This window comes from Amia ocellicauda, chromosome 11 (assembly GCF_036373705.1).
Source record: "Amia ocellicauda isolate fAmiCal2 chromosome 11, fAmiCal2.hap1, whole genome shotgun sequence".
Taxonomy (NCBI): domain Eukaryota; kingdom Metazoa; phylum Chordata; class Actinopteri; order Amiiformes; family Amiidae; genus Amia; species Amia ocellicauda.
Window position 1 is genome coordinate 2,149,502 of NC_089860.1, and position 24,512 is coordinate 2,174,013.

At 39.8% G+C, this 24,512-nt stretch overlaps 1 long non-coding RNA gene across 2 annotated transcripts; it reads right to left on the reverse strand.

Moving 5' to 3' along the window:
- Positions 1 to 1,432: 1,432 nt before the first annotated feature.
- On the reverse strand, positions 1,433 to 10,174 carry LOC136762827 (uncharacterized). Of its 2 annotated transcripts, none has more exons than XR_010820910.1 (7): positions 8,169 to 10,174; positions 7,899 to 8,064; positions 7,598 to 7,773; positions 7,336 to 7,505; positions 6,649 to 6,874; positions 6,362 to 6,559; positions 1,433 to 1,687 (listed from the first exon to the last, which is right to left on the reverse strand). It is a non-coding gene; the product is annotated as an uncharacterized LOC136762827 (long non-coding RNA). The 2 variants fall into 2 exon arrangements; XR_010820909.1 differs by having other exon boundaries at positions 7,870 to 8,064.
- Between the last annotated feature and the right edge of the window lie 14,338 nt (positions 10,175 to 24,512).

Below are 24,512 nucleotides of genomic sequence, written 5' to 3' on the forward strand. Positions count from 1 at the left end.
CCAGGACCTTAATGTGCTTCTTCTTGAGCCACTCCTTTGTTGCCTTGGCTGTGTGTTTTGGGTCATTGTCATGCTGGAATACCCATCCAAGACCCATTTTCAATGCCCTGGCTGAGGGAAGGAGGTTCTCACCCAAGATTTGACAGTACATGGCCCCGTCCATTGTCCCTTTGATGCGGTGCAGTTGTCCTGTCCCCTTAGCAGAAAAATACCCCCAAAGCATAATGTTTCCACCTCCATGTTTGACGGTGGGGATGGTGTTCTTGGGGTCATTCCTCCTCCTCCAAACACGGTGAGTTGTGTTGTTGCCAAAGAGCTTGATTTTGGTCTCATCTGACCACAACACTTTCACCCAGTTCTCCTCTGAATCATTCAGATGTTCATTGGAAAACTTCAGACGGGCCTGTACATGTGCTTTCTTGAGCAGGGGGACCTTGCGGGCGCTGCAGGATTTCAGTCCTTCACGGCGTAGTGTGTTACCAATTGTTTTCTTGGTGACTATGGTCTCGGCTGCCTTGAGATCATTAACAAGATCCTCCCGTGTAGTTCTGGGCTGATTCCTCACTGTTCTCATGATCATTGAAACTCCACGAGGTGAGATCTTGCATGGAGCCCCAGACCGAGGGAGACTGACAGTTATTTTGTGTTTCTTCCATTTGCGAATAATCGCACCAACTGTTGTCACCTTCTCACCAAGCTGCTTGGTGATGGTCTTGTAGCCAATTCCAGCCTTGTGTAGGTCTACAATCTTGTCCCTGACATCCTTGGATAGCTCTTTGGTCTTGGCCATGGTGGAGAGTTTGGAATCTGATTGATTGATTGCTTCTGTGGACAGGTGTCTTTTATACAGGTAACGAGCTGAGATTAGGAGCACTCCCTTTAAGAGAGTGCTCCTAATCTCAGCTCGTTACCTGTATAAAAGACACCTGGGAGCCAGAAATCTTGCTGATTGATAGGGGATCAAATACTTATTTCCCTCATTAACATGCAAATCAATTTATAACTTTTTTGAAATACGTTGTTCTGGATTTCTTTGCTGTAATTCTGTCTCTCACTGTTAAAATACACCTACCATTAAAATTTTAGACTGATAATTTCTTTGTCAGTGGGCAAACGTACAAAATCAGCAGGGGATCAAATACTTTTTTCCCTCACTGTAGACGACTAAAAAGGAAATAAATCGAAATACATATCTGCTGATCTAAAAGTCCCTGTGTAATTTGTAACTGAATATGCAATGTGTTGATGAATATGCAAAATAATGATGAACTGATGCTGGTGATGAAATGTGCGTGATGAAAAGTGTGTGACGAAAAGACGGGATCCCAACAAATGCTCTGTACATTGTGTTTTCACAGACGCACAGGGAGGTGGTTGTTTGCATCAAATGGTTAATTTAAGCTTAAATAAAATGGTCTCACACAAAACAAAATTTGAGAAATATAAACATTTTTATTCACAACATTATTAATTATGTACATATTTATAAACACATATTCACTTATTTTGCTTATTTCACTCCCTCACACAGCTTCTAGCTATCTAGCTATCTCCAAACAATGCTTCATTATGCACATTGAGCACTTGGCATCAAAGAGAATCTGAAAACTGGAGAACCTTGGATGGACACCCTCAAGCGTGCGGAGAAGTGCTCCCCCTGCAGTCTGTTACGGAGATCTGTCTTCACCTGAAAAACACATTAACCCATTTCATCATGCTGAGCATGTTTTTGTAAAGAAGTCAGGTATTGCACATCAGGATTAGTTTCTTACCCTATTCATGGCTGAAAAGTCTCTTTTGCAATTCACACTGCTGATAGGCACCGTCAGTGCAATCACAGCCACCTGGATCAGGTTTGGATACAATACCCCAAACACCTCATATTTTTAGGTCAGCTCCCTCATAATGATTAGCTGGGAATTGTCCTCCAATTATAAGGTAAGCAGATGTGGTAGTTCTTAACATTTTATGTGACAACTGCTGAAAATATAGGTTTTGAATGAAAGACTTTAACTCTTCCACATCAGATCTGGTATCAATGGAAGGACATTTTCTTGCCAGGGTCCTGGGGTGAGCATGAACTGCTTCACTGTCAGGTGATCTAGCTGCCTGTGGCCCCAGGACACTAAATGCAGCAAAAACATCCAGATCAGGGAACCTCCTCTAGAGCTGTTATCTCAGGACATCCAAATAAGGATCCATCACCTGATAAAATCAAACAAGGAAAATAATTTGCTATGTTAAGCTATATTTTCTCCTACTTCTACCTACAAATTAATTTGGAAATGGTATTTTTACCTCCAGGGCCATAGCCAGCTATTTTAAAAAATATGTCTATCTGTAAACATTTTTCTAATAAAAAAATCAATCAGCGCTATTTAACTGTATAATCAGGAGTTGAAAACATCTGGTCTATCCTCACAGCAGGTGTTTCCATGGAGCTGCATCTTAAATGCCCCTCTGATCGGTGCTGATGCTTATCTCTGTGTTGATAGCCGGCCGGGATCAAGCAATCCAGCCACAGTCCAATGTCGGACTGACCTTGCATGAACCAAGGTATGTGACTAGGACAGCTAACAATCATGAATTAATTAAGTAACCCAGGGTGTTTGCTATAAACTAACTATATCATATTTGTTTTGAATACATGTAACTTAGTTAACGTTAAGCCAACCTTAAGTGCACGGCACGAGAGAAGAAAGAAAGCTAAACAATGGCATTCATTTTTTCTATGCAACTAGTTAGCTAGCTACTAATACTATGTTTGTTTTCAAGAAAGACTTATCAACTCTGTTATTCCGGTTGAGTTTATTGAGGTATTTTCAGAAGCTAAAATAGAAAGAAGGAGATGAGGAGACCCTGAATTGAGTCCAAATATGTGCACATGTAAGTGCACTGCTCATTCGCATGATTAAGCCAATAGCATCAAAATCTCACTACAGCCAGGTACCCAAACTAAGTAGGCAACCCTGTAAAACATAAGTTATTGCTAAGAAGCGTTCATTAACCAGAGCAGTGGTTCCCAAACTTCCTGGGTGGTGCCCCCCCAAAAACATGCCCCCCCCCCACGTCCCACACGTTCATATTTATATTACAATATATTTTTTTGAAAGCCCTAACATTTACCAAGGATGAATATACTTTAAAACTTGTTTGCATTTCACTTTTCACACTTTTATTTGGCCATTTACATTGGAATCTCTCTATGCATGAACCTATTCTTACTCCATCTAGTACGGATGAGCCTGAAGCAACATAGTTACAGACGATACATTAACACTCTCTTTCCATTTTATACAATTTTACTAGTTATTTAATATATAGCATATATATATATATATATATATATATATATATATATATATATATATATATACACACTCACCTAAAGGATTATTAGGAACACCATACTAATACTGTGTTTGACCACCTTTCGCCTTCAGAACTGCCTTAATTCTACGTGGCATTGATTCAACAAGGTGCTGAAAGCATTCTTTAGAAATGTTGGCCCATATTGATAGGATAACATCTTGCAGTTGATGGAGATTTGTGGGATGCACATCCAGGGCACGAAGCTCCCGTTCCACCACATCCCAAAGATGCTCTATTGGGTTGAGATCTGGTGACTGTGGGGGCCAGTTTAGTACAGTGAACTCATTGTCATGTTCAAGAAACCAATTTGAAATGATTCGACCTTTGTGACATGGTGCATTATCCTGCTGGAAGTAGCCATCAGACGATGGGTACATGGTGGTCATAAAGGGATGGACATGGTCAGAAACAATGCTCAGGGAGGCCGTGGCATTTAAACGATGCCCAATTGGCACTAAGGGGCCTAAAGTGTGCCAAGAAAACATCCCCCACACCATTACACCACCACCACCAGCCTGCACAGTGGTAACAAGGCATGATGGATCCATGTTCTCATTCTGTTTACGCCAAATTCTGACTCTACCATCTGAATGTCTCAACAGAAATCGAGACTCATCAGACCAGGCAACATTTTTCCAGTCTTCAACTGTCCAATTTTGGTGAGCTTGTGCAAATTGTAGCCTCTTTTTCCTATTTGTAGTGGAGATGAGTGGTACCCGGTGGGGTCTTCTGCTGTTGTAGCCCATCCGCCTCAAGGTTGTACGTGTTGTGGCTTCACAAATGCTTTGCTGCATACCTCGGTTGTAACGAGTGGTTATTTCAGTCAAAGTTGCTCTTCTATCAGTTTGAATCAGTCGGCCCATTCTCCTCTTACCTCTAGCATCAACAAGGCATTTTCGCCCCCACAGGACTGCCGCATACTGGATGTTTTTCCCTTTTCACACCATTCTTTGTAAACCCTAGAAATGGTTGTGTGTGAAAATCCCAGTAACTGAGCAGATTGTGAAATACTCAGACCGGCCTGTCTGGCACCAACAACCATGCCACGCTCAAAATTGCTTAAATCACCTTTCTTTCCCATTCAGACATTCAGTTTGGAGTTCAGGAGATTGTCTTGACCAGGACCACAACCCTAAATGCATTGAAGCAACTGCCATGTGATTGGTTGGTTAGATAATTGCATTAATGAGAAATTGAACAGGTGTTCCTAATAATCTTTAGGTGAGTGTATATATAAAGGATGAGACCGAATAGTCAAAAATTCATTAAAGGTGGCCACTATTGACAATTGAATCTAACATTCGATAGTAAAATAATAATAATATTGATTTTATTTTAAAGCCTGTGCGGTTGATTGGCTCTCTATGTAGCTGTAACGAAGATTGACGGGAGGGTGGGATTTGTTATTTCTTGTCTGTGATTGGCTGACAATGACAGATCTGCACGACTCCGCCAATGGGATTGGTGGAATTCTGCGGCGCTACAAGAACGCGACCAATGGCTTCCTCTCAGAGAATTTCTGCGTGGAAATACTTTGACAAATAAAACACTGTTAAGTGTATAATATGTGCAGTGCAATTAATATACCACAAATCTACAGCTGGTATGTTAACCCACCTAAAAGCCCAACACCTTTCTGCAAAACTAGCAATGACAGAAAAGGAAAGAGGAGCAACAAACAAACTAATATTAATTAAACACACACAGACAGCCATTGCTATATATTTTGTTTTCACTGGAACTTGAACACACAGGTATGTTTCCGAATTTATTTAATACATTTATTGTGTTAGATGAGTATTTTAAAATAAAGTCCAGAACGTCTTGCAATTGCAACAATTGTCACATTACATTATTTCGCATTTAATGTATTTTTTGTTAATGTGTTTCCAAAATATTGCAGCAGAGTGTTCTGGCGAGCTCGTTTCCCACCACTGACATTTTGGAGCTGCAAGAGATTCTTATGTATTTATTTTACCATAATTATCACCTCATATAAACTGCTGTGTATTTTGATGTGAAACTACCAATTAGCAGCTTTCATAGACACTGCTGCCTGACAATCCTAAATTCTGATTGGCCATGACTGGATATGGAAGAATCCAATAACCGAGACCCGATTTCCACTCTTGTGAGTCGCGACAGTACAGTTTGTTTTTAATGTGTGTAAGTGCAGTAAAAGTCATTTCACAGAGATCGGTTGATGCAAAAGATATCAGTTCACCCAATGCGATTTCAGTGGGCAAGCAATCAACAGTTGTCAGATCGCCTCATGGATTTCTTGTGTCTCGTCTTGACTTTTTACACATTCAGCTCTTTCCCCGCGCCCCCCCAAAAAGGGTCTTGCACCCCACAGTTTGGGAACCACTGAACTAGAGCATCAATGTTGATACAGTATGCTACATTTAATATGTTTGAAGTTGTAACTGTTAGAGTTAGGGACTCAAGCAAGGCTAGCAAGTTTTTGTTCCAAACTGTATATAAGTGGCACTGACATTAATGCACATTATGGATAACATTATAGTATCTGCATAATGCTGTGGATCTCATTTTTTGCATCTGTATTGTCACTTTACATAGTTAGGGCACAATATAATCTCAGTTTTTACATAAGACAATATGAAAACTGATGTAACCAAATAGTCCTTTTCAAAATAGTTTAATAGCTCTTTTGGTCTTATCTTCTCCTGACTCTCTCTCTCCCTTTCTTTTTTACTATCTATCTCTCTTCTCTCTCTCCCTCTCTGACACAACACAGACACACAGACACACACACACAGAAGAAGATATTGTGCAGCTTTAACAAAAGTATTTTTGCCAACAGGTCCCTTTGTATGTATTTCATTATAGATAATGAGTATGACTGTAGTGCAAAAATTTGGTTGTGTTTAAATGTAATTGTGGTATGAATTGCCATAAATAAGATCTATTAAAGAAGAAAAAATCTGGACCCCACTAATTTCTAAACCCTGGCTACGCCCCTGCTTACCTCCAAATAAAACCTCTTCCAGAAAAGCTGCTTGTCTCCAACTTCTGGTTGGCCTCTCCTACCCTGTTCCTGCTCAACAGAAATATTGAAAGGGCCCAAGCCTCTGGGATTTTGGTTCAGCTGTGCCAAATATGAGCCAACAGGTTGCTGATCTCCAGCACTCTTGATGCCACTAATCAAGGCCAATGGGACAGGAACCTGAAACATTTAAAATAAAATCTGTTATCTAATATCTTTCAAAATATTTGCTATTACAATACTGTAGGTTTTTGGTCATTAGGATTTACCTGCTCCTTAATGGCCAGGAAGTTGATGTCCTCCTTTTGGAAAATCTTGGAGAGGTATGCTAGGTGCAGGAGAATGTCTGCCTGCAAGTGAAGTGCAGCAATAAAGCAGTATGTGGCAAGAAAGGAGTAAAGCCCCTTTGCTGTAGCACATTTCCGGATCTCCAGTACTGCCAGTACATCGCTGATGTTCCTTTGCAGGTTCACTATGGCCTGGTATTGTGACCTCCTATGAAATCGAGAAAGCAGATAAATGGACAGCAAGTTAGTGATTAAAGCAAATTAATAATATGCAAATAAAAATAGATAAAATTATATAAATTGTTTCAAGTATTCTTGAAATATGCACAACATTTCTCACTTTAACTTTCAGCTCACTGATCCCTAGAGTCTCTGCAGCTGACTTTAGGGCAGCAGTGCAATTTACACTGTTCCTAAAATACAAATGCAGCTGCTAGAGATGCTCCTTGAAAGCCTTCATTTAAGGGACGCTGTCTGAAGCATCTTTACATGCCAGGGAGAGCCGAAGGGCAACACAATTGGCACTAAGCAGCCATGGCCAAATGTCAGTCAGTTTGACCAAACCATTTGACTGTCATTGAAAAAAAAATTATAATTACAACAGATTTTAAATACAGGTAATTTCAGGAAATAGAAAATCAATAATCAGGGTTATTTAGCAAGTCCTACCTGTCATTACAGCAGCACAATCAGTCCCTAACCCAAAGATGAGGTCATTGGGGAAATCTTTCTTGAAAACAACCTCAACAACACCAGCCACTATAGTGTCTGCCTTGCCATCTGGAATCAGGATCAAATCAAGGAACTGGCAGTAGAGCGTTCCCTCCTGGTCTAAGTACCTAGCAAAATCAAAACAGACATCTATAAGCATTCATAATTATTTACTTTGATCATTTATAACAGGGTGCTGTTGCTTAACACTTGTGTATACCTGACATGGATATCCAGCTGTTCAAGCACAAAGAGATCTGTACATTCATCCAGCTCAAGCCCTTTTGCCTGTGATGCCCGGATCTGCGACAAGATAGGGTTCTCGATGACTGATGCCAGAATTTCCAACATCTCATCAACAATCCGTTGAGATCTGTAATTGGTGCTCTGACCAACCTGCAAACATTTTAATTTCAAAGCAATTAACATAATGTGGGTATAAACAAGATATATTTAAAATACAAATTAAATTAAACATAGATTTACAATTACTTCAGAATGAACATCCATAAAAGACTGACTTGAGATAAGACCAGCCAAGCAGTTGGGCCAGATCCAGCACGAGTGAGTAGTTGGTGTGGTGGGCAATTTCATGCTTGACCAGCCAGTACAAGCACTTAAACGTCCTTATCACAGCCTCATGCTCCTTTATTATGGTTGGCTCAAAGGCAGCAATGATGGTGTTACCTGTAAGTAGTTTTGAATGTGTTTATTACTGCTAATGTAATGGCTGAAACTCGATTTGAGATTTGACAATCTAAAATATATATAGCTAATAACTTAAAAGTTACCTCTCATCAAATCCCAATGATGCTGAAAAGCTGCTCTGTGATGGTGAAGGAAAACTACGATTAGCTGATTAGAGTTTGTGTATATGTGTATAAATCCAGCATAGGCCTGCTATTTTACAAAAAAAATTACACAAGTTGCACTGCTACATATCAATGGTAATGATAATTAATGGTAATTAATGGTAATTGTTTCTGTTAATGAGCGATTGACAGTAGGTAAATGACGACCATGGGATCGCATCTTCCTAGTGCACATCAAAGACAGACATCTGCTTTTTGGATCCATCACCTCTCCACAGGAGGACAGATTGTAAACGGACTCGGACTTGTACCTTCTGATTGGATGAACGGCCATAAGATGTTACGTCATTTTCCTATAAAGTTGCACTCATGTTTGTAAACATTAAGTCCTCACTGAAGGCATTTTCCTGACGTGGTGCTTCCGAGCCAGCTTGATTAAAGTTCTATTTGCTTTATCTCGACGACTTCTCCACTTATTTCCGAGACGGGTTCTACAGCAGTAACACCAGTAGAGGGCAGCATCCATTGTAAAATACTATAAACATACACATAGCTACATTGTCAAAACAAATAGATGCTCTGTATAGTGTTCCTGATAAAATTAATACAAGAGATTTATAAAGTAAACAGTAAAACATCAAATAATGATTTGGAATCTTTGGGCACTGCAACATGTGTTAACATTTCTTTATGAACAAACCGTTATATGAAAATTATTTGCCAAGATATATATATAAAACAAAAGGATATCAAAGCAAACAAGTGGTCCTTTACAGTCTTATACAGCCAGGGTTTACATTTTGTGTCTTCAAGCCAAGCAGGCTCCCATTGCGAAGTTCAATGCTTGTCACCTATGGCAGTGGTTCCCAAACTGTGGGGGGCGCAAGACCCTTTATGGGGGGACGTGGGGAAAGAGCTGAATGTGTAAAAAGTCAAGACTAGTCACATGAAATCCACAAGGGGATCTGACAACTGTTGATTGCCACCCTGCTGAAATCGCATTGGATAAACTGATATCTTTTACATCGACCTATCTGTGTGAAACGACTTTTTCTGCACTTACCCACATTAAAAACAAACTGTACTGTCATGACTCACAAGAGTGGAAATTGGGTCTCGGTTATTGGATTCTTCCATATCCAGTCATGGCCAATCAGAATAGAGGATTGTCAGGTAGCAGTGTCTGTGAAAGTTGCTAATTGGTAGTTTCAGGCCAAAATACACAGCAGTTTATATGAGGTGTTAATTACGGTAAAATAAATACATAACTTGCAGCTCCAAAATGTCATCGAGTGGTGGGAAACAAGCCAGGACTCGCCAGGACTCTCTGCTGCAATATTTTGGAGACGCATTAACAAAAATGCATTAAATGCGAAATAATGCAATGTGACAATTTTTGCAATTGCAAGAAGTTCTGAACTTTATTTTAAAATACTCATCTAACGCAACAATTTTATTAAATAAATTCAGAAACATACCTGTGCGTTCAAGTTCTAGTGAAAACAAAATATATAGCAATAGCTGGCGGTCTGTGTTTTAATAATATTAGTTTGTTTGTTGCTCCTCTTTCCTTTTCTGTCATTGCTAGTCTCGCAGAAGGGTGTTTGGCTAAAATACATGGTGGGTTAACATACCAGCTGTAGATTTGTGGTATATTAATTGCACTGCATATATTATACACTTAACAGTGTTTTATTTGTCAAAGTATTTCCACACAGAAATTCTCTGAGAGGAAGCCATTGGTCGCGTTCTTGTAGCGCCACAGAATTCCACCAATCCCATTGGCGGAGTCGCGCAGATCTGTCATTGTCAGCCAATCACAGACAAGAAATAACAAATCCCACCCACCTGTCAATCTTCATTACAGCTACATAGAGAGCCAATCAACCACACAGGCTTTAAAATAAAATCAATATTATTATTATTTTAACAATCGAATGTTATATTCACTTGTCGATAGTGGCCATCTTTAACGAATAGTTGAATTTTCGACTATTCGGTCTCATCCTTAATATATATATATATATATATATATATATATATATATATCCTATATATTAAATAACTAAAATGATTAAAATGATTAAATGATTAAAAAAATTTAATTGAAAAGTCATGGCAAGTTTAAAATTAGCAAACTCCATGAATTAAATTTAATTTCATGAAAGAATATTTACAACTAGAGACAACGCAATTACTGAAGGTGGGGTCCTGAATCCCAAGTTCAGTTAGTTTAGATTGTGATAAAGGGAATACACTGTGATGTTGTTTACTCATGCATAGAGGTACAGAAGGGTGTTTGTAGTGGAGCAGTTTGTAGCTTGGAGTCAGCAGTATGTAACACAATGAGGATAGAGCAACATGAACTGTAACGAGTTGAGACTCAAACCAGGAAGTGTGAGCGAAGGGAATGAGGAATGCAGAGTTTGGGAGAGAGAATGGGATGACATCATAGCTAAGCAGAGAGGCAGCACCACAGAGAGGCAGACAAAGGAAACGATCCACCCACCAGCCTTCCAGACGTATGCTGCCTAACAATGATGACAAAGACAGGGCAGCAACACTGTGATACAAATAGTAATGCACAAGGGAAAGATACAATGGTTACATTAAAATAAAAAGAAATACAAATAATATCATAATAAAATAATTATAACTCCTTATTAATCTATTTTCACAGAAGCAAGCAATAATTTCACTTGTTGGGACATTCCCAGTAGAGGGAGGGAGATGTTGATCTTTCACCCTCCCTGTACTTCCCCCACTTGGTTACCGTGCTATGGTATGCATCCTCGTCTCTTTGGCCCACATACCAACCTCCTGTGCACTGTTGCCAGTGTCTGTGGATGGACAGGAGGGAGGGGCATGCTGGAAACATTATACTCAGGTCAAACCATATTATTGTGAAAGTGAAAAAAAAATCAACTCCAACCCAACAGGAGGGCACCAAGCAGTTGCCTTAACAGTCTAATTATTTTGCAGATGTCAGGCTGCTCAGGTCCAATTTAATTTTGTGAAGAAAATAACATTTCAGACCATGTTGAAATAACTTCACTTTTTTGCACAAAGCAGTATTATTCCAAAGGACACCCTGAAATTTGAAAATAGTGCAAACATTTTGAAAAAAAAAAAAGTTAGGTTAAAAAGGTTAAAAAAGAAGGTTTTCTGGCAATAAATTAACTTTAGAACTTTAGAAAAGCTACAAAACTTTTTACAAAACTTTACATACCTTACATACATAACCAGCAAAAAACAAATGTTTTTAATCAATATTTACAACTATTTACATGTGGCGAGGTTTTTAAACAAAAAAGAAAGAGATATATATATATATATATATATATATATATATATATATATATATATATAGATATAGAATACACAGAAAAATGCAATAACAATCACCTAAAAACTATATTCAATGTGCAATTGTGTTACAATGCTCAATGGTCTATCTGTATTTTTCCTTTGTATGATACTTCTTGTAGCATTCATCTGGGTGTAAGACAGGCTTTTACTGCAGGTTTTGCATATGTATATAGTCTAATTTCTGCCTCCATCTAGATAACTATTTACTTCACTATCTGCTTATTCTAACATCTGTAACAGTTGTGCAGATGTGTGTGCTGTTTTCTGACTCTGATGTGGCAATGTTTAGCCTGCAGTGGAAGCCTGCATCTCTCTATCATTTCCTGACTCCAGACTCTCGCAGGCGGGGGGTTAGCCCATTAGTTTCGAGTGTTTTCCAACTTATTGCAGTGTTTCAAAGGCTGCTGAAGGCTGTTCTCTGCTTATTCCGGAAGAGAATCAGCTTTTTCAATGCAAAAGATGCATTTAAAGAGATGCTGGACTTCACAGGACATCCATGTCAAACTGGCACCGCTATAACAGCTGATCAAACACCATACGGAGCAACGTAATCAAATTACAGGAAGCTGATCACTTCTGTCTATGAACTTTACTTACTCCATAATGTCTTCTCTGCTAATTACCTAATTTATTGCCTGGAAGAAGGGCAGCTGCAGGCCTGGGACCACCAGAGATTTATTTTTCTAACAGGTTTTTTGTTTTTCTCTCCTCTGTGCCTGCAGGCTTTAAAATAATAATAATAATAATAATAATAATAATAATAATAATAATAATAATAATAATAATAATAATATAGCAGATGGCTGGCCAACACATTCATTCCCTGTGCTTTTCCCCCCCCATGTACACTTAAACCGGTTTGTGTGCACACATCTCCTTAATATGATGTACACTACATTCAGCATTGTTTGGGCTGTAGGAGCTATATACACATAGTTAATCCACGTCGGTCTAGGTGGTCTGATCGCATCAGTTCTCACTTTGGTGGTCACACTACGAGCTGCAGGTAGCAGTCATGCTCTACGACCTAGCGGGGACACCATGGTCCTCAAACGTGGGTCATGGGAGTTCATGCTTGTTCTAGGTTTGAGGTGGACGTACCACTGCAACGCCTTCATCTCTGGCCACTAAGGTTGCTAATGTTCCCCAAAAATCGACAGGGATTGTTCCGGGCCACGGTTGACTCTGGGTCAATAATGAATATTGCTGCACTTATCTGGCCCGGGAGCATGTGTACATTTGAGTGGCTTGTTGTTCTGAGTGAGGTAGAGTCATCTCTAAAACTGCTTACATCGGCAGCCATAACATTATGACCACGTGCCTAATATTGTGTAGGTCCCCCTTTTGCCACCAAAACAGCCCTGACCCATCGTGGCATGGACTCCACTAGACCTCTGAAGGTATGCTGTGGTATCTGGCACCAAGACGTTAGCAGCAGATCCTTTAAGTCCTGTAAGTTCCGAGGAGGTGCCTCCATGGAACGGACTTGTTTGTCCAGCACACCCCACAGATGCTCAATTGGATTGAGATCTGGGGAATTTGGAGGCCAAGTCAACACATTGAACTTGTGATTCATCAGACCAGGCCACCTTCTTCCATTGCTCCGTTGTCAAGTTCTGATTCTCACAATGCCCATTGTAGGTGCTTTCTGCAGTGGACAGGGGTCAGCACCATACTCAACAAACTGCGATGCACTGTGTGTTCTGACACCTTTCTATCAGAACCAGCATTAACTTTTTCAGCAATTTGAGCTACAGTAGCTCATCTGTTGGATCAGACCACACAGGCCAGTTCACTCCCCACGTGCATCAATGAGCCTTGGCCGCCCAAGACCCTGTCGCCGGTTCACCGCTTTTCCTTCCTTGGACCACTTTTGATAGGTACTGACCACTGCAGACCGGGAACACCCCACAAGAGTTGCAGTTTTGGAGATGCTCTGACCCAGTCCTCTAGCCATCACAATTTGGCCCTTGTCAAAATCACTCAGATCCTTACGCTTGCCCATTTTTCCAGCTTCTAACACATCAACTTGCTGCCTAATATATCCCACCCACTGACAGGTGCCATTATAACGAGATTATCAGTGTTATTCACTTCACCTGTCAGTGGTCATAATGTTAGTAGTCAAAAAACAGCCTCTTGGGGAGTTGCAGCTGTGCTGTCTCCTGCCCGAAGCTGAAGTCAGTCAGTCAGATGGCCAGGGCAATGCCAATGTCTATGTAATTGCTTGTTACTGTTAATAAATGTCACATTATCGCATGACTGAAATTAAGCAAAGCAATGGTTCAGGCAGGAAACTCACCTGATCGTACACAGCAGGTAAAAGCCAATTTGCTGCCTCACAAAATGAGTAGGAGAAAATAGTATTTAAACTAAACCAAAATAGTGTTTAGTGCTTTCAGAAGCAGGGTTAATATCACCCAAGATGGTGGACTCAAAATCTCACTCGCAGTGTATTAAAGCTTTATGATAGGTAATTTAGTGTAGGGCTAGATCAAATTAAACAAATTACCAACTGTTTGACATTCCCTTGTTACACTTCCCCATTGCCACTAGATGTCACCTTCCCCTTTTCCCCAGTATTGCATGTTACTATTATATCATTGTTTCTCCCCAACCTGCACTAATCACCACACCTGACCTTTGTTTCCCTTCTCTACATCCTCTCACATCCTCCCTTTTTCACGAAGAATTGTTTATGCTCCCGTATCAGTTCCAAGCCTTTTGTCTCTTTGTTGCCTTTCTATTAACAACCTTTGTTACTCCTTCATGATGATGATTTCTGGATTACCTTCTCTGTACTGTTTGTCTGATCCCAGACCTCTCGCCTGCCTCCTTGACCAAGCCTCTTGGATTTCCCAATGACCTCTGATCTGTCCTCGGATTCCCCTCGCTCTGCATCTGGGTGCCCTACCTACGGTTTTCTAGGATGTACAGCCCACAGGTTTCTGCCAGTTTGCTTAGTGTCTGTTTGTGGATTTCCTATTCTTCTCTGAAGATGTTACATTATAGTGATTGATTACCTCATTGCCCATCATTAAAGAAAACCGTGAGATCGAGCAGTTTGTATGCCATAACAGGAAGACACCTGCTTCCATGATGAGCCCCACCTCCCTCCGGAAGAACAGCCTACAAACTGGCACTTTCTGGAACTGGTGATTGGATAATAATCACAGTACCCTACGTCATTTTCCCTTTAGAACTGTACTAATTTCTGCTAAGAATTAAGTTTCACTGCGGGGTTGCCCCTCGCACATGATTCTTCGGAGTTCGTTAAATAAATATATTATTCTCTGGACTTCAAAGACTTCAGTTCTTTACGGGGCTCTTCACGCTCTTAACCGGTAAAGCACTTCAATGGGACTCTACAGTCTGGACACAGCAAGAAAGGATAACACGCCCCCTCAATGCATTCCTGGGACACTTCAATGATGTCTTTAATCATCTGGCGGAAGGACGGGACGCTGGCTGCTAGCAGCAGATGGGATGAGCTTGCATTGTTAACAGTCTTTGGACAAGGACTTCGTTCTGGAACTACAGTCTGAATTGGCTTGCTGGGATGAGGATCTTGGTTTGGAGCATCTGATTCAAGTAGCTGTCCACCTGGATCATCTTCTCCTAGTCCAAAGATGATCTACACCTAAAGCATCACACCACCCTGCCAGGTTTTTGCCAGCGCCCCAACCTGTATCCATGCCCGAACCTATGCAGTTGGGTTGTACATGGCTGACCACCCTGACCCTGTCCACCCTGGTACCTCCAGAGATCCCACAGTGAGTAGCACCCAATGCCCGGTACTTACCTATGCACAGAGTCTCTTCAAAGTGAAAATCTCTTGGGGTCCTAATACCCTTTTTGTTTCTGCTCTACTAGACTCCGGGTCAGCTGGAAACTTCATACACAGAGCAACAGTGACTCGACTAGGCATTCCTTTCCTTCCCTGTGTTCTTCCTCACCAGATCAAGACAATTGATAATCAACCTATCAGGCACTGGTTGTGTTTTTCACTGAACAAATCACCGCACTTGACCCTTGTTTCCCTGCTCTACATCCTCTCTATATATACCGTTCACGTCCTCCCTTTTTCGCAAAGTATTGTTTATGCTCCCGTATCAGTTCCAAGCCTTTTGTCTCTTTGTTGCCTTTATATTACCAACCTTTGTTACCCCTTCACGACTCCCGATTTCTGGATTACCTTCTCTGCACTGTTTGTCTGATCCCAGACCTCTCGCCTGCCTCCTTGACTAAGCCTCGCGGATTTCCCTTTGACACTATTGTTTACCGGCCATTGACCTCTGATCTGTCCTCGGATTCCCCTCGCTCTGCATCTGGGTCCCCTACCTACGGTAGCCTCCCCGTTACAGAGAAACACATCAAATATGTTTGTTCCCCCATTGCGTTTTAAAAGAAAACATTTTCAGATAAAACATGAACAAATCTAACTATTCTGTACACTGTAGTTTCACACACAGCTATAATTGTAAGTACATTTAAGAGGGGAGGAGACCCATTTTCTAAAACCCCTTAAACTATTTTGATTTGTTCCCATTCATTTATTTTATTAATATTATTTTGCAAACTCCTTAGAGAAGGAGTCTAATTAGGAGTATAGGACATCCCCCAAGTTCTCAAAAAATATACATTCGGTGTTACTTTAAACAAAGTACAGTGGATTTTCCCTGTGGTTTTCTTTACAAACAATAATACATACAATAATTATGAAACAATTATCTGATTTGCACTAATTCAATTCCAGGCTTCAAGGTACCCTTTTGAAATGTAAGACAATTAAAAGAAAACAAAAGAAAAATAAGTAAAATACAAAGATATAAAACTGCCAGATTTCAAAGGTCTTAAATCAAAACTGCCTAGAAATTCCATTCGTCATGTTATTAAGATTTTTCAAATAAAATGTGTTAATTATCACCACCAAATTCTAATAACATTGGAGCCATTGTTGATTAATCAGATCTAAAATATTTGTTGCTATACATAGTATCCTAGGTTCAAGTAAAGGAATCAAACCATACACAGTAGACAGCATTTGCCTGACAACTGGGGACCATGTTTTAAAAAACAGCAGGCTGTGGTCTTGCCTTGGCAGGGCATCTTATTCCAAGTTTCCTCATCCTGCCAACTAAACAGCTTGCTCGCTCTGTGGTGTTAAGTGCTCGCTGCATAAAGGGCCACAGTCGAGTACTTGAATGCTAATAGGACCTGCTATCAAACACACCAAGTGACAAGGTCACGCTGACATTTCCTCTCTGTCTTTGCATTCTGATTATAGAACAAAAAATAACACACTTCTCTCCTTCATCCCCAGACCAGCAAGTCAAGTCAAACTTTCCTTCTCATAGCATTAAGACAGATTTCCTGCTAAATTCAGACATGTTAAATAACGTATGTTTACATTTAGATGTGCAAATCAATGATCAATTTTACAGAAAAAAATTGTCAATGGTGTTATAAGGTTATAAGGTTATAAACTCCAATGTCAGCCCAATTGCGTGCATACGACTTTGAGACACATGATATATATTTCTGTTTACTGCCTAATTTCACTTCTGGAGCATACTATCAGCTTTTTATATCCATATCTTGCTTTTTTTTATCCCCCCCTTTGGTCGTTCTATTTGATCCCCAGTGGAGACAAGGTATATCCCCACTTCTGATATGTGTTTGTACATTTAGTCCCCAGAATTGAATAAGTAATTTCCAAATCATACAGAAGACCAGTACAGTATAATAAAAATAATCTTCTTAACTGTCCTTGTCACTGATTCACGTTTTTTTGGTGTGGTGCTGTGCTGTGACCCGCCCCTATCACTCAATCACCCTTCAAATCGCGTCCTCATTCACTGTCATTTTAAACCTGCCTTCCCACCCAAACTCTCCCTTCACGTTGCACAACATTCTGTTTTTCGTGTTCAAATTTGTGGCATATTTCTTACATTTTAAAGGTAAGGCTACATTAAGCTCCTCTTCATCAAGCAATACACCACACAGAAGTGCGGCTATGAGGGACTGTTTACCCCTTTACCCCTGAAGCTATTTAGACAGATAAGTATGAGCTACCTTATCAACAACTGTCCACTGATGTAATGCTCGGTTTAGAAAGAGAAGAAAGGATGCCAGTAAAACAACGCTGTGAAATTATCTAGATCTAGTCATCGGTCAAGTAATGTCACGCTGCAAGATACCTATGAAAAAGCACCTTCTACAGATAGCCAGACATGTGGTTAACAAATACCCCAGATCCCCTCAGGATGTAACTGAAGGGGAAATTGTTGGAAGTGGGTATTATTCACTGTTGAAGTAGCTTCAGGCAAGAGCAGTAAATGTAAAATGGGCCAATATCTCTTTAAGAAAATTCTGAAAGCACAGTCCAGTGAAAGTGACACAGTTCCACCAATAAAAATGGCATCCATTCTAGAGACTTATGGATGTGTAAAATGGAGTCATGATCAGTTGCCACCAGCCAAAACAGTGGACAGCCAAATTGAATAAAATTAGGGTATGAAAAAGATGTTCAACAAGAGGACTTGGGGATTCACAGAGCATATCTCAGAAAGTGCTGTCTATCTATTATTTCCAGAGAAATGTTCCTTAACACATTTAGTATTATCATTTCAGGAGAATCTCTGTTGACAGTGACCCGCTTCATACTGAGCATCGACAAATTGTTGTGATACTGCTACATTCCAGGAAGTTTTCACTATGATGTGTGCATCCTACTACATCTTCAACATCCAGTACCCTGCGGAACTGGGATCAACACTGGAATTCATACAGAGACAGTTGCAAAACAACTCTAACAGTATTTAAGATGTATTTTGTAATTTGCTGGCATTTTCACTGTAACAAGAAGTTACAAAAATAATTGTATGTGTTAATGTTTTGCATGTGTAAACGGTCTTAAATTTTAAGTATGGTTAAAATGTATAGTTGGTCAGTTTTCCTGAATTAACTACAGGAAGGACAAAACTAGTTTAACCTGCAGTTATCAGACTTTTATTCTTTTAGGTGATTTGCAAACATGAATCCAGGCAGAGGAACAAAGGTTTTAAAAACTGAAGTCAAAGAAGCAGTATGCTGTTAACCCAAGAGTACTCACCTTTATTCGTGCAATCTGGGACTTTGAATGGACGGCGTAAGGCAAATGCTCAAGGCAGAAGTACCATTTAAGATTTTTATTTGTTTTTTTAAGAATTTTAAATGTGTAGTGATGAACAATCCCCCTCTACGTTTTATTTCTATACAAATTAGAGGAACAGTGCAGTCCAAAACTATTTTATTCTTATAAGCTGTTATATGTCCTTAAGTGCGTGCGTGTACGTGTACTTGCATTTGTGTTCTGTTGTCCTCCCTATCCCTACTGTACGTAGGTGTCCGGCTGTGATTGGTTCCCATCTCCATCACTCATACTCCGCTGTTCCATGTTCCTGTATAATCCGACGTGTCTGCCTACTGTTTAAATGCCCTGTAATTTCTCCATTTCCCCAGCTAACAGACAGCAATGCCAATTTGTGATGCTATACCCTGTTTGTTTGTACTAAATTACCTTTGTTATTGATTGTGTTTTCTTGTGTAAATTGCATACTGTTCTCTTCTCTGATTTGTTTCATCACATTGTAAAACTGTTAGTGACTTTGTTAAGGGGAAGACAGGTAAATAGGTGAGATACCCATGGGTTTACACTGTTGCACGTAATTATATATTTGTCTAGCACATTAGGTATGTAGGTAGAGGCAGTGATCTCCTCTCTGTATTAGTTGTCAGGGTTAGATAGTTTTAGTTAGTGTAGATAGTTAGGGTCTGCCAAGAAATACAAGTAGGGTAAGCTGATCCCCTTCTAGACTAGCTTAGATAAGGTTTAGTTTGTTTCAATGTTAGCCGGCACTGTCCAGGTAGTATTTGCCTGTGTGTGTTGTTAAGTCTTATTATTGTCACATCTGACCTCATTGTTGTACATAGTTGTATATACTCCCCTCCACTTTGTAAATAAACCCTTTTTGTACTTTAGTTTGACTCTTAGTGTTGGTTTTCATACTCATCTCTCCCACTACTGCATTTATGTGTTTTATGTTATATCCACCTTATACACCAGCCACTTGGGGTCATAACATAAGCGGTTGATTTCTTAAAAAGCGATTTCAAAAAATGTTTTTATTCAATTGATAAACACAGGGTTCCCATTCATTTTTACCAATGAAATTCCAAAACTTTTCCATAACTTCTTACCAAATTGATATGTGCATTTAAATGAGGCAGCCACAACCATTCTAATTTAAACTTCAGATATTTGTGGATTTGGTCGATAAATATACCATCTTGAAAGTGCTTTGAAATGGCTCTGTCTATTACAGCTGTGTACATCAATGTAGAACATGTGCTTTACAACACTAATGCCTTTGCAACAGGGCTGTGTTTTTAGCATGGACAAATAAATGGCCTTGGACTTTAACTCAGAATGGCATACTTACATTTCCTCTAGAATTAGATAAGTGAGATCAACATCAAACCACAGCAGTACAGAATTATAATTAGCACATACCTAATAACTTGAGATGTGGTCAAATTCAAAACCATTGTATTTTTTATTGTGCCATTGCATTTGAATAGGTATCATAATTTACTTTTCTCCAAAATTATAATTTTTTGCAGATTGATTTTTAAAAGCAGAGTAGGAATATAGGAAAGGTTTTGTCCCATGGGGTTTTGATAATTAAATGCAGTTGATTCTGCACTATTTTGTTTCTCATTTACATATGGTATATGCTGTCATTCTTGCTAATCTTTTTCCACTGTCCTGATAAGTACCCTCGTGTTATGTAGAGCAAAATGTAGTATAAACTATGAAATACTAAGAACAATTTTGTAAATTGTCTGGGTATATATTTATACTTTTTATACACATTTAAATATATTGTCCCAAACTTAGATGATTGATTGCTGAAAGGATTACTTAATTGATAAAACAATGTCTGATTTATTTTATGTTTAAAATATGTCTTTAAAATAAGCCATTTTGGTTAAGTGTTTGTTTGTGTTAGTTGTGTGTGCATATTTTATGTATGTATAGATGGATGGATAAATTGATATAGTACATGCTGTATAGCAACCTCTTGATATAATTCGAAGTTATTATCCAGATGTTTTTAATAAGCAAGTCATATATATTATTTACAAAAAAAAAAAAAAAAAACTATTTTGGTCACTTGAAATAAGTACATAAAAAAAACTATCAATATATAGATTGACTAACAATGCTATGATGTCCACCTACCATAACATTGTAAACAACCAGAAACAAACCTGGGTCTTTACCCTGTAGTAGCAGAGAGTGTAAATATTCACAATTTCAAATCACTTTAGCACCTCAATACTTTACACATGAACTTATGTGATAAAACTGTATCTACCACGAAAACGTAATTGACCCACAACATGCACAGCATATGCTGAGCAAACCACAAGACCTTGGCAGTCATTCACATTAAACAACAAAACCTTTTTTTATTATTACTAATTAATTACATTAGTATGTTTAGAAATTGGTAGGTAACTGTAGGCATTTCAATTAGAATTAATTCAGACACCTTTTTTAACTGAGAATGCCTTTTCTAAACCACTTCACATAACTAATTTGCATAATATAAAGCACTGTATACTATTAAGCTATCACTATAATATACTGTCATAACCATACTGTTCAGATACACATGTAGAACGCATATACTCAGAGATAATTATTATTAGTATTTATATAATTATTGATCACGATCAGTGGTGTTGCATTTACACTGACATTTTATCAGGATCAACTGTCAGCCGCCACAGGGGTCCTCGCATGCGCACCAGCATGCAAGTCCTAACTTCATTATATGCATATATTAAATTAGTCCTTTATAACACGACTATATCAAAAACTGTTGTTTTATCTCGTTGCAAATTATTCTAACAAGTAAAACCAACGCACTTGCATATTTTTTGCAATGGAAGCATTTAAAATACTGATGCATTTGATCTGGATCTGTACCATCTACATGAGAGGTACCTTTGATCCGATCGCCGAGCGTTTACAATGCCATTTTTGATCCTGTTGCTATGCATTTGATCCGGATCAGAAATGGCAGTGTAAATGCGCCTAAAGAGTCCTGTTTATGTTTTCCTTGTCTTAAAGCACTTAACCTCGTTGGGGCCTGTGTATGTCATTGGTGCACATATTTTTACACAGCAATTTGTAATCCAATGCAATAGATGCAGACAGAAATAATTGAAGAATGTAGAGGTTACTAGTCATCATGCTAAATAACTGTAATAAAAAATTACTCTGGAAGAGTGTTGTTCTCTTTTTGTTGGGTTATTTGTTATTTGTTTACTCACGAATCCTCTTTTCTCTGTGGGGCAGAGCACTTCAACACTGCTGACAGCAGCAGGCAACGGCAGCCATGATAGACAGTCCTCTTCATCAAAACGCATGCAGGAATACTGAAAAACTAGACTTTTGTGTAACTATCCAAAACAACCAAGCAGTTGTTCAGATAACCAGCATATATTCAAAAGTTTTCTACACTATTCTTTTTACTCTGTATAGGAGAATAAAAACGTAGCTCCTCTTCCAATTTGTTGTTCCCGCGAAGCCCCCATCCTTCAGCTAGCGAGTTCCTTATATCTCTCTAAGGGCAGGCAGAGGGATCATAACAATCCAGAGTTCTGATTTGTGCTCCACCTGTCATTTGCACATAGTCTTTTTATTTACCTATCAGGGGTAACTTCAAATTTATTGCTAGGTGTGAAATTAGCATGTAATGTAGTGTAGTGTAATGTAATCTTTATCTAAAGTCCAACAAAGTCAATAGTGCTCCTTTTTAACAGTGCCTACATACAGCTCTGGAAACAATTTAAAGACCACTGCAAAATTATCAGTTTGTCTGGTTTTACTATTTATAGCTATGTGTTGATTTGTGTACGTGGTTTGTTGTTTAGCTACGAATTGTATATCTTGCACCTGTTTTGTAGTAAGAGCAGCAACTGTTTGTTAGTGAATCTAGAAAGTTACTTAGCGCACTCGACACGCCCTGTCTGCAATCAGAAGCGTTACACTGTAGCTGTGATTATATAGCATTTGTTTAACATTACTACGAGCTATTGTTCAGTGTAACTGCGCGTGTCTGGCACTGTCTTTGTCTGTATTCAGATATTAAGCGGTGCTATTAGCAGTCCTGCGTGGGAGGGAGGGCCATCCTAACCAGCCTTGTGTCATTCAACGCAATGCAGGTGTGTGTTGTCCTAATTAGTTACAGGTGTCGAATTTAACCGCCCCCCACACCTCTGCGCCAGCAGCCTTCAGTGCCCCCCTTCTGAAGGGCCCCATCTCCAAAGGGCAGGGACTCTAGTTGCGGGGACTCCAGCAAGGAGAGGACTGCGAGGAGACGCTGCACAGCAACAACCGGCAACCATGACGATCTCTCCGATTCCCGTCCTGCTCTCTCCGTCTTTTCGGCGTGTTTCCCTAATCCCTCCAACCTCATCTCTCTGCCTCTCCCCTCCTCCTCCCTCCCCTCTACTCCACTCTCTGGAGGACTGTGGAACTGCCACTTAGCTTCCAACAAGGCTGACTTAATCTCCACCTTCGCCTCCCACCAGTCTCTGGATTACCTCGCTCTCACCGAGACATGGATCTCCCCAGATAACTCAACCAGATAATTCTGACCCTCTCATCCCCTTTCGCATCTGCTATTTCCGCCTGGATGCACTCGCACCACCTCAAGCTCAACCTCTCCAAATCTGATCTCTTGTTTTTCCCCCACTCTTCCTCACCTTTTGCTGACCTCCCCATCTCGATCCCCTTGGAATCCACCACACTCTCTCCTTCTTCTTCCGCAAAAAATCTAGGAGTCACCCTCGATCCTGCGCTCTCCAACACCCAGCACATCACCACGCTGACACACACCTGTAGATTCTTCCTGAGCAACATACGACGGATCTGTCCCTTCCTCACCGACTACTCGACTCAGCTACTCGTCCAGTCACTGGTCCTCTCCCGCCTGGACTACTGCAACTCCCTCCTGGCCGGCCTGCCTGCATATACTACCCGCCCGCTCCAGCTCATCCAGAATTCTGCGGCTCGTCTGATATTCTCTCTGCCCCGATTCGCACACGCTACTCCACTGCTCCACTCCCTCAAGACTTTGACCCTCACCTACCGCTGTCTCAACCACACTGCACCGAGTTACCTTCAGTCACTCGTCTCTCCATACATCCCCTCCAGACCACTGCACTCCTCCAGCACCAGAAGACTAACTCTGCCTCCTCTCCACTCTCCTTCCTCCAGAGCCCGCTTCTTCTCATCCCTGGCCCCTAAATGGTGGAACGACCTGCCCACCGAAGTCAAAACAGCAGAGTCCTTGACCTCATTCTGGTTACTCAAGATGCATCTTTTCTGACAGTACTTGTAATATTAGTCCTTTTATCCCTGCTAGTAAGCACTTCACAGTTTTATTATGCTTCTTGTGTTTTTGATTTGTTTTCTTCCTTGCTCCCTTTCCCGTAGCCCTTGACTGTGACCCTAAATCTTGACAGCACTTAGCTTTCACCGTCCAGGATGAAGGACCTCACTTACTGTACTTGTGTAAATTGTAAATTGGAATTTGTAAAATGTATTTTGAATTGCTATGTTTTAGTTAAATTGAATTTGTAATGATTGATGCCTTGTACTTAACTGTATTTTTGCACTTTGTTTTGAACTTATGTTGTAAGCCGCCCTGGATAAGTGCGTCTGCCAAGAAATAAAAATAATAATAATAATAATAATAATAATAATAATAATAATAATAATAATAATAATAATAATAATGTGTTTGGGTACAATGAAACATTTTGTTTTAATCTATAAACTACTGGCAAAATTTATCCAAAATTTCAAATAAAAATATTGTTATTTAGAGCATT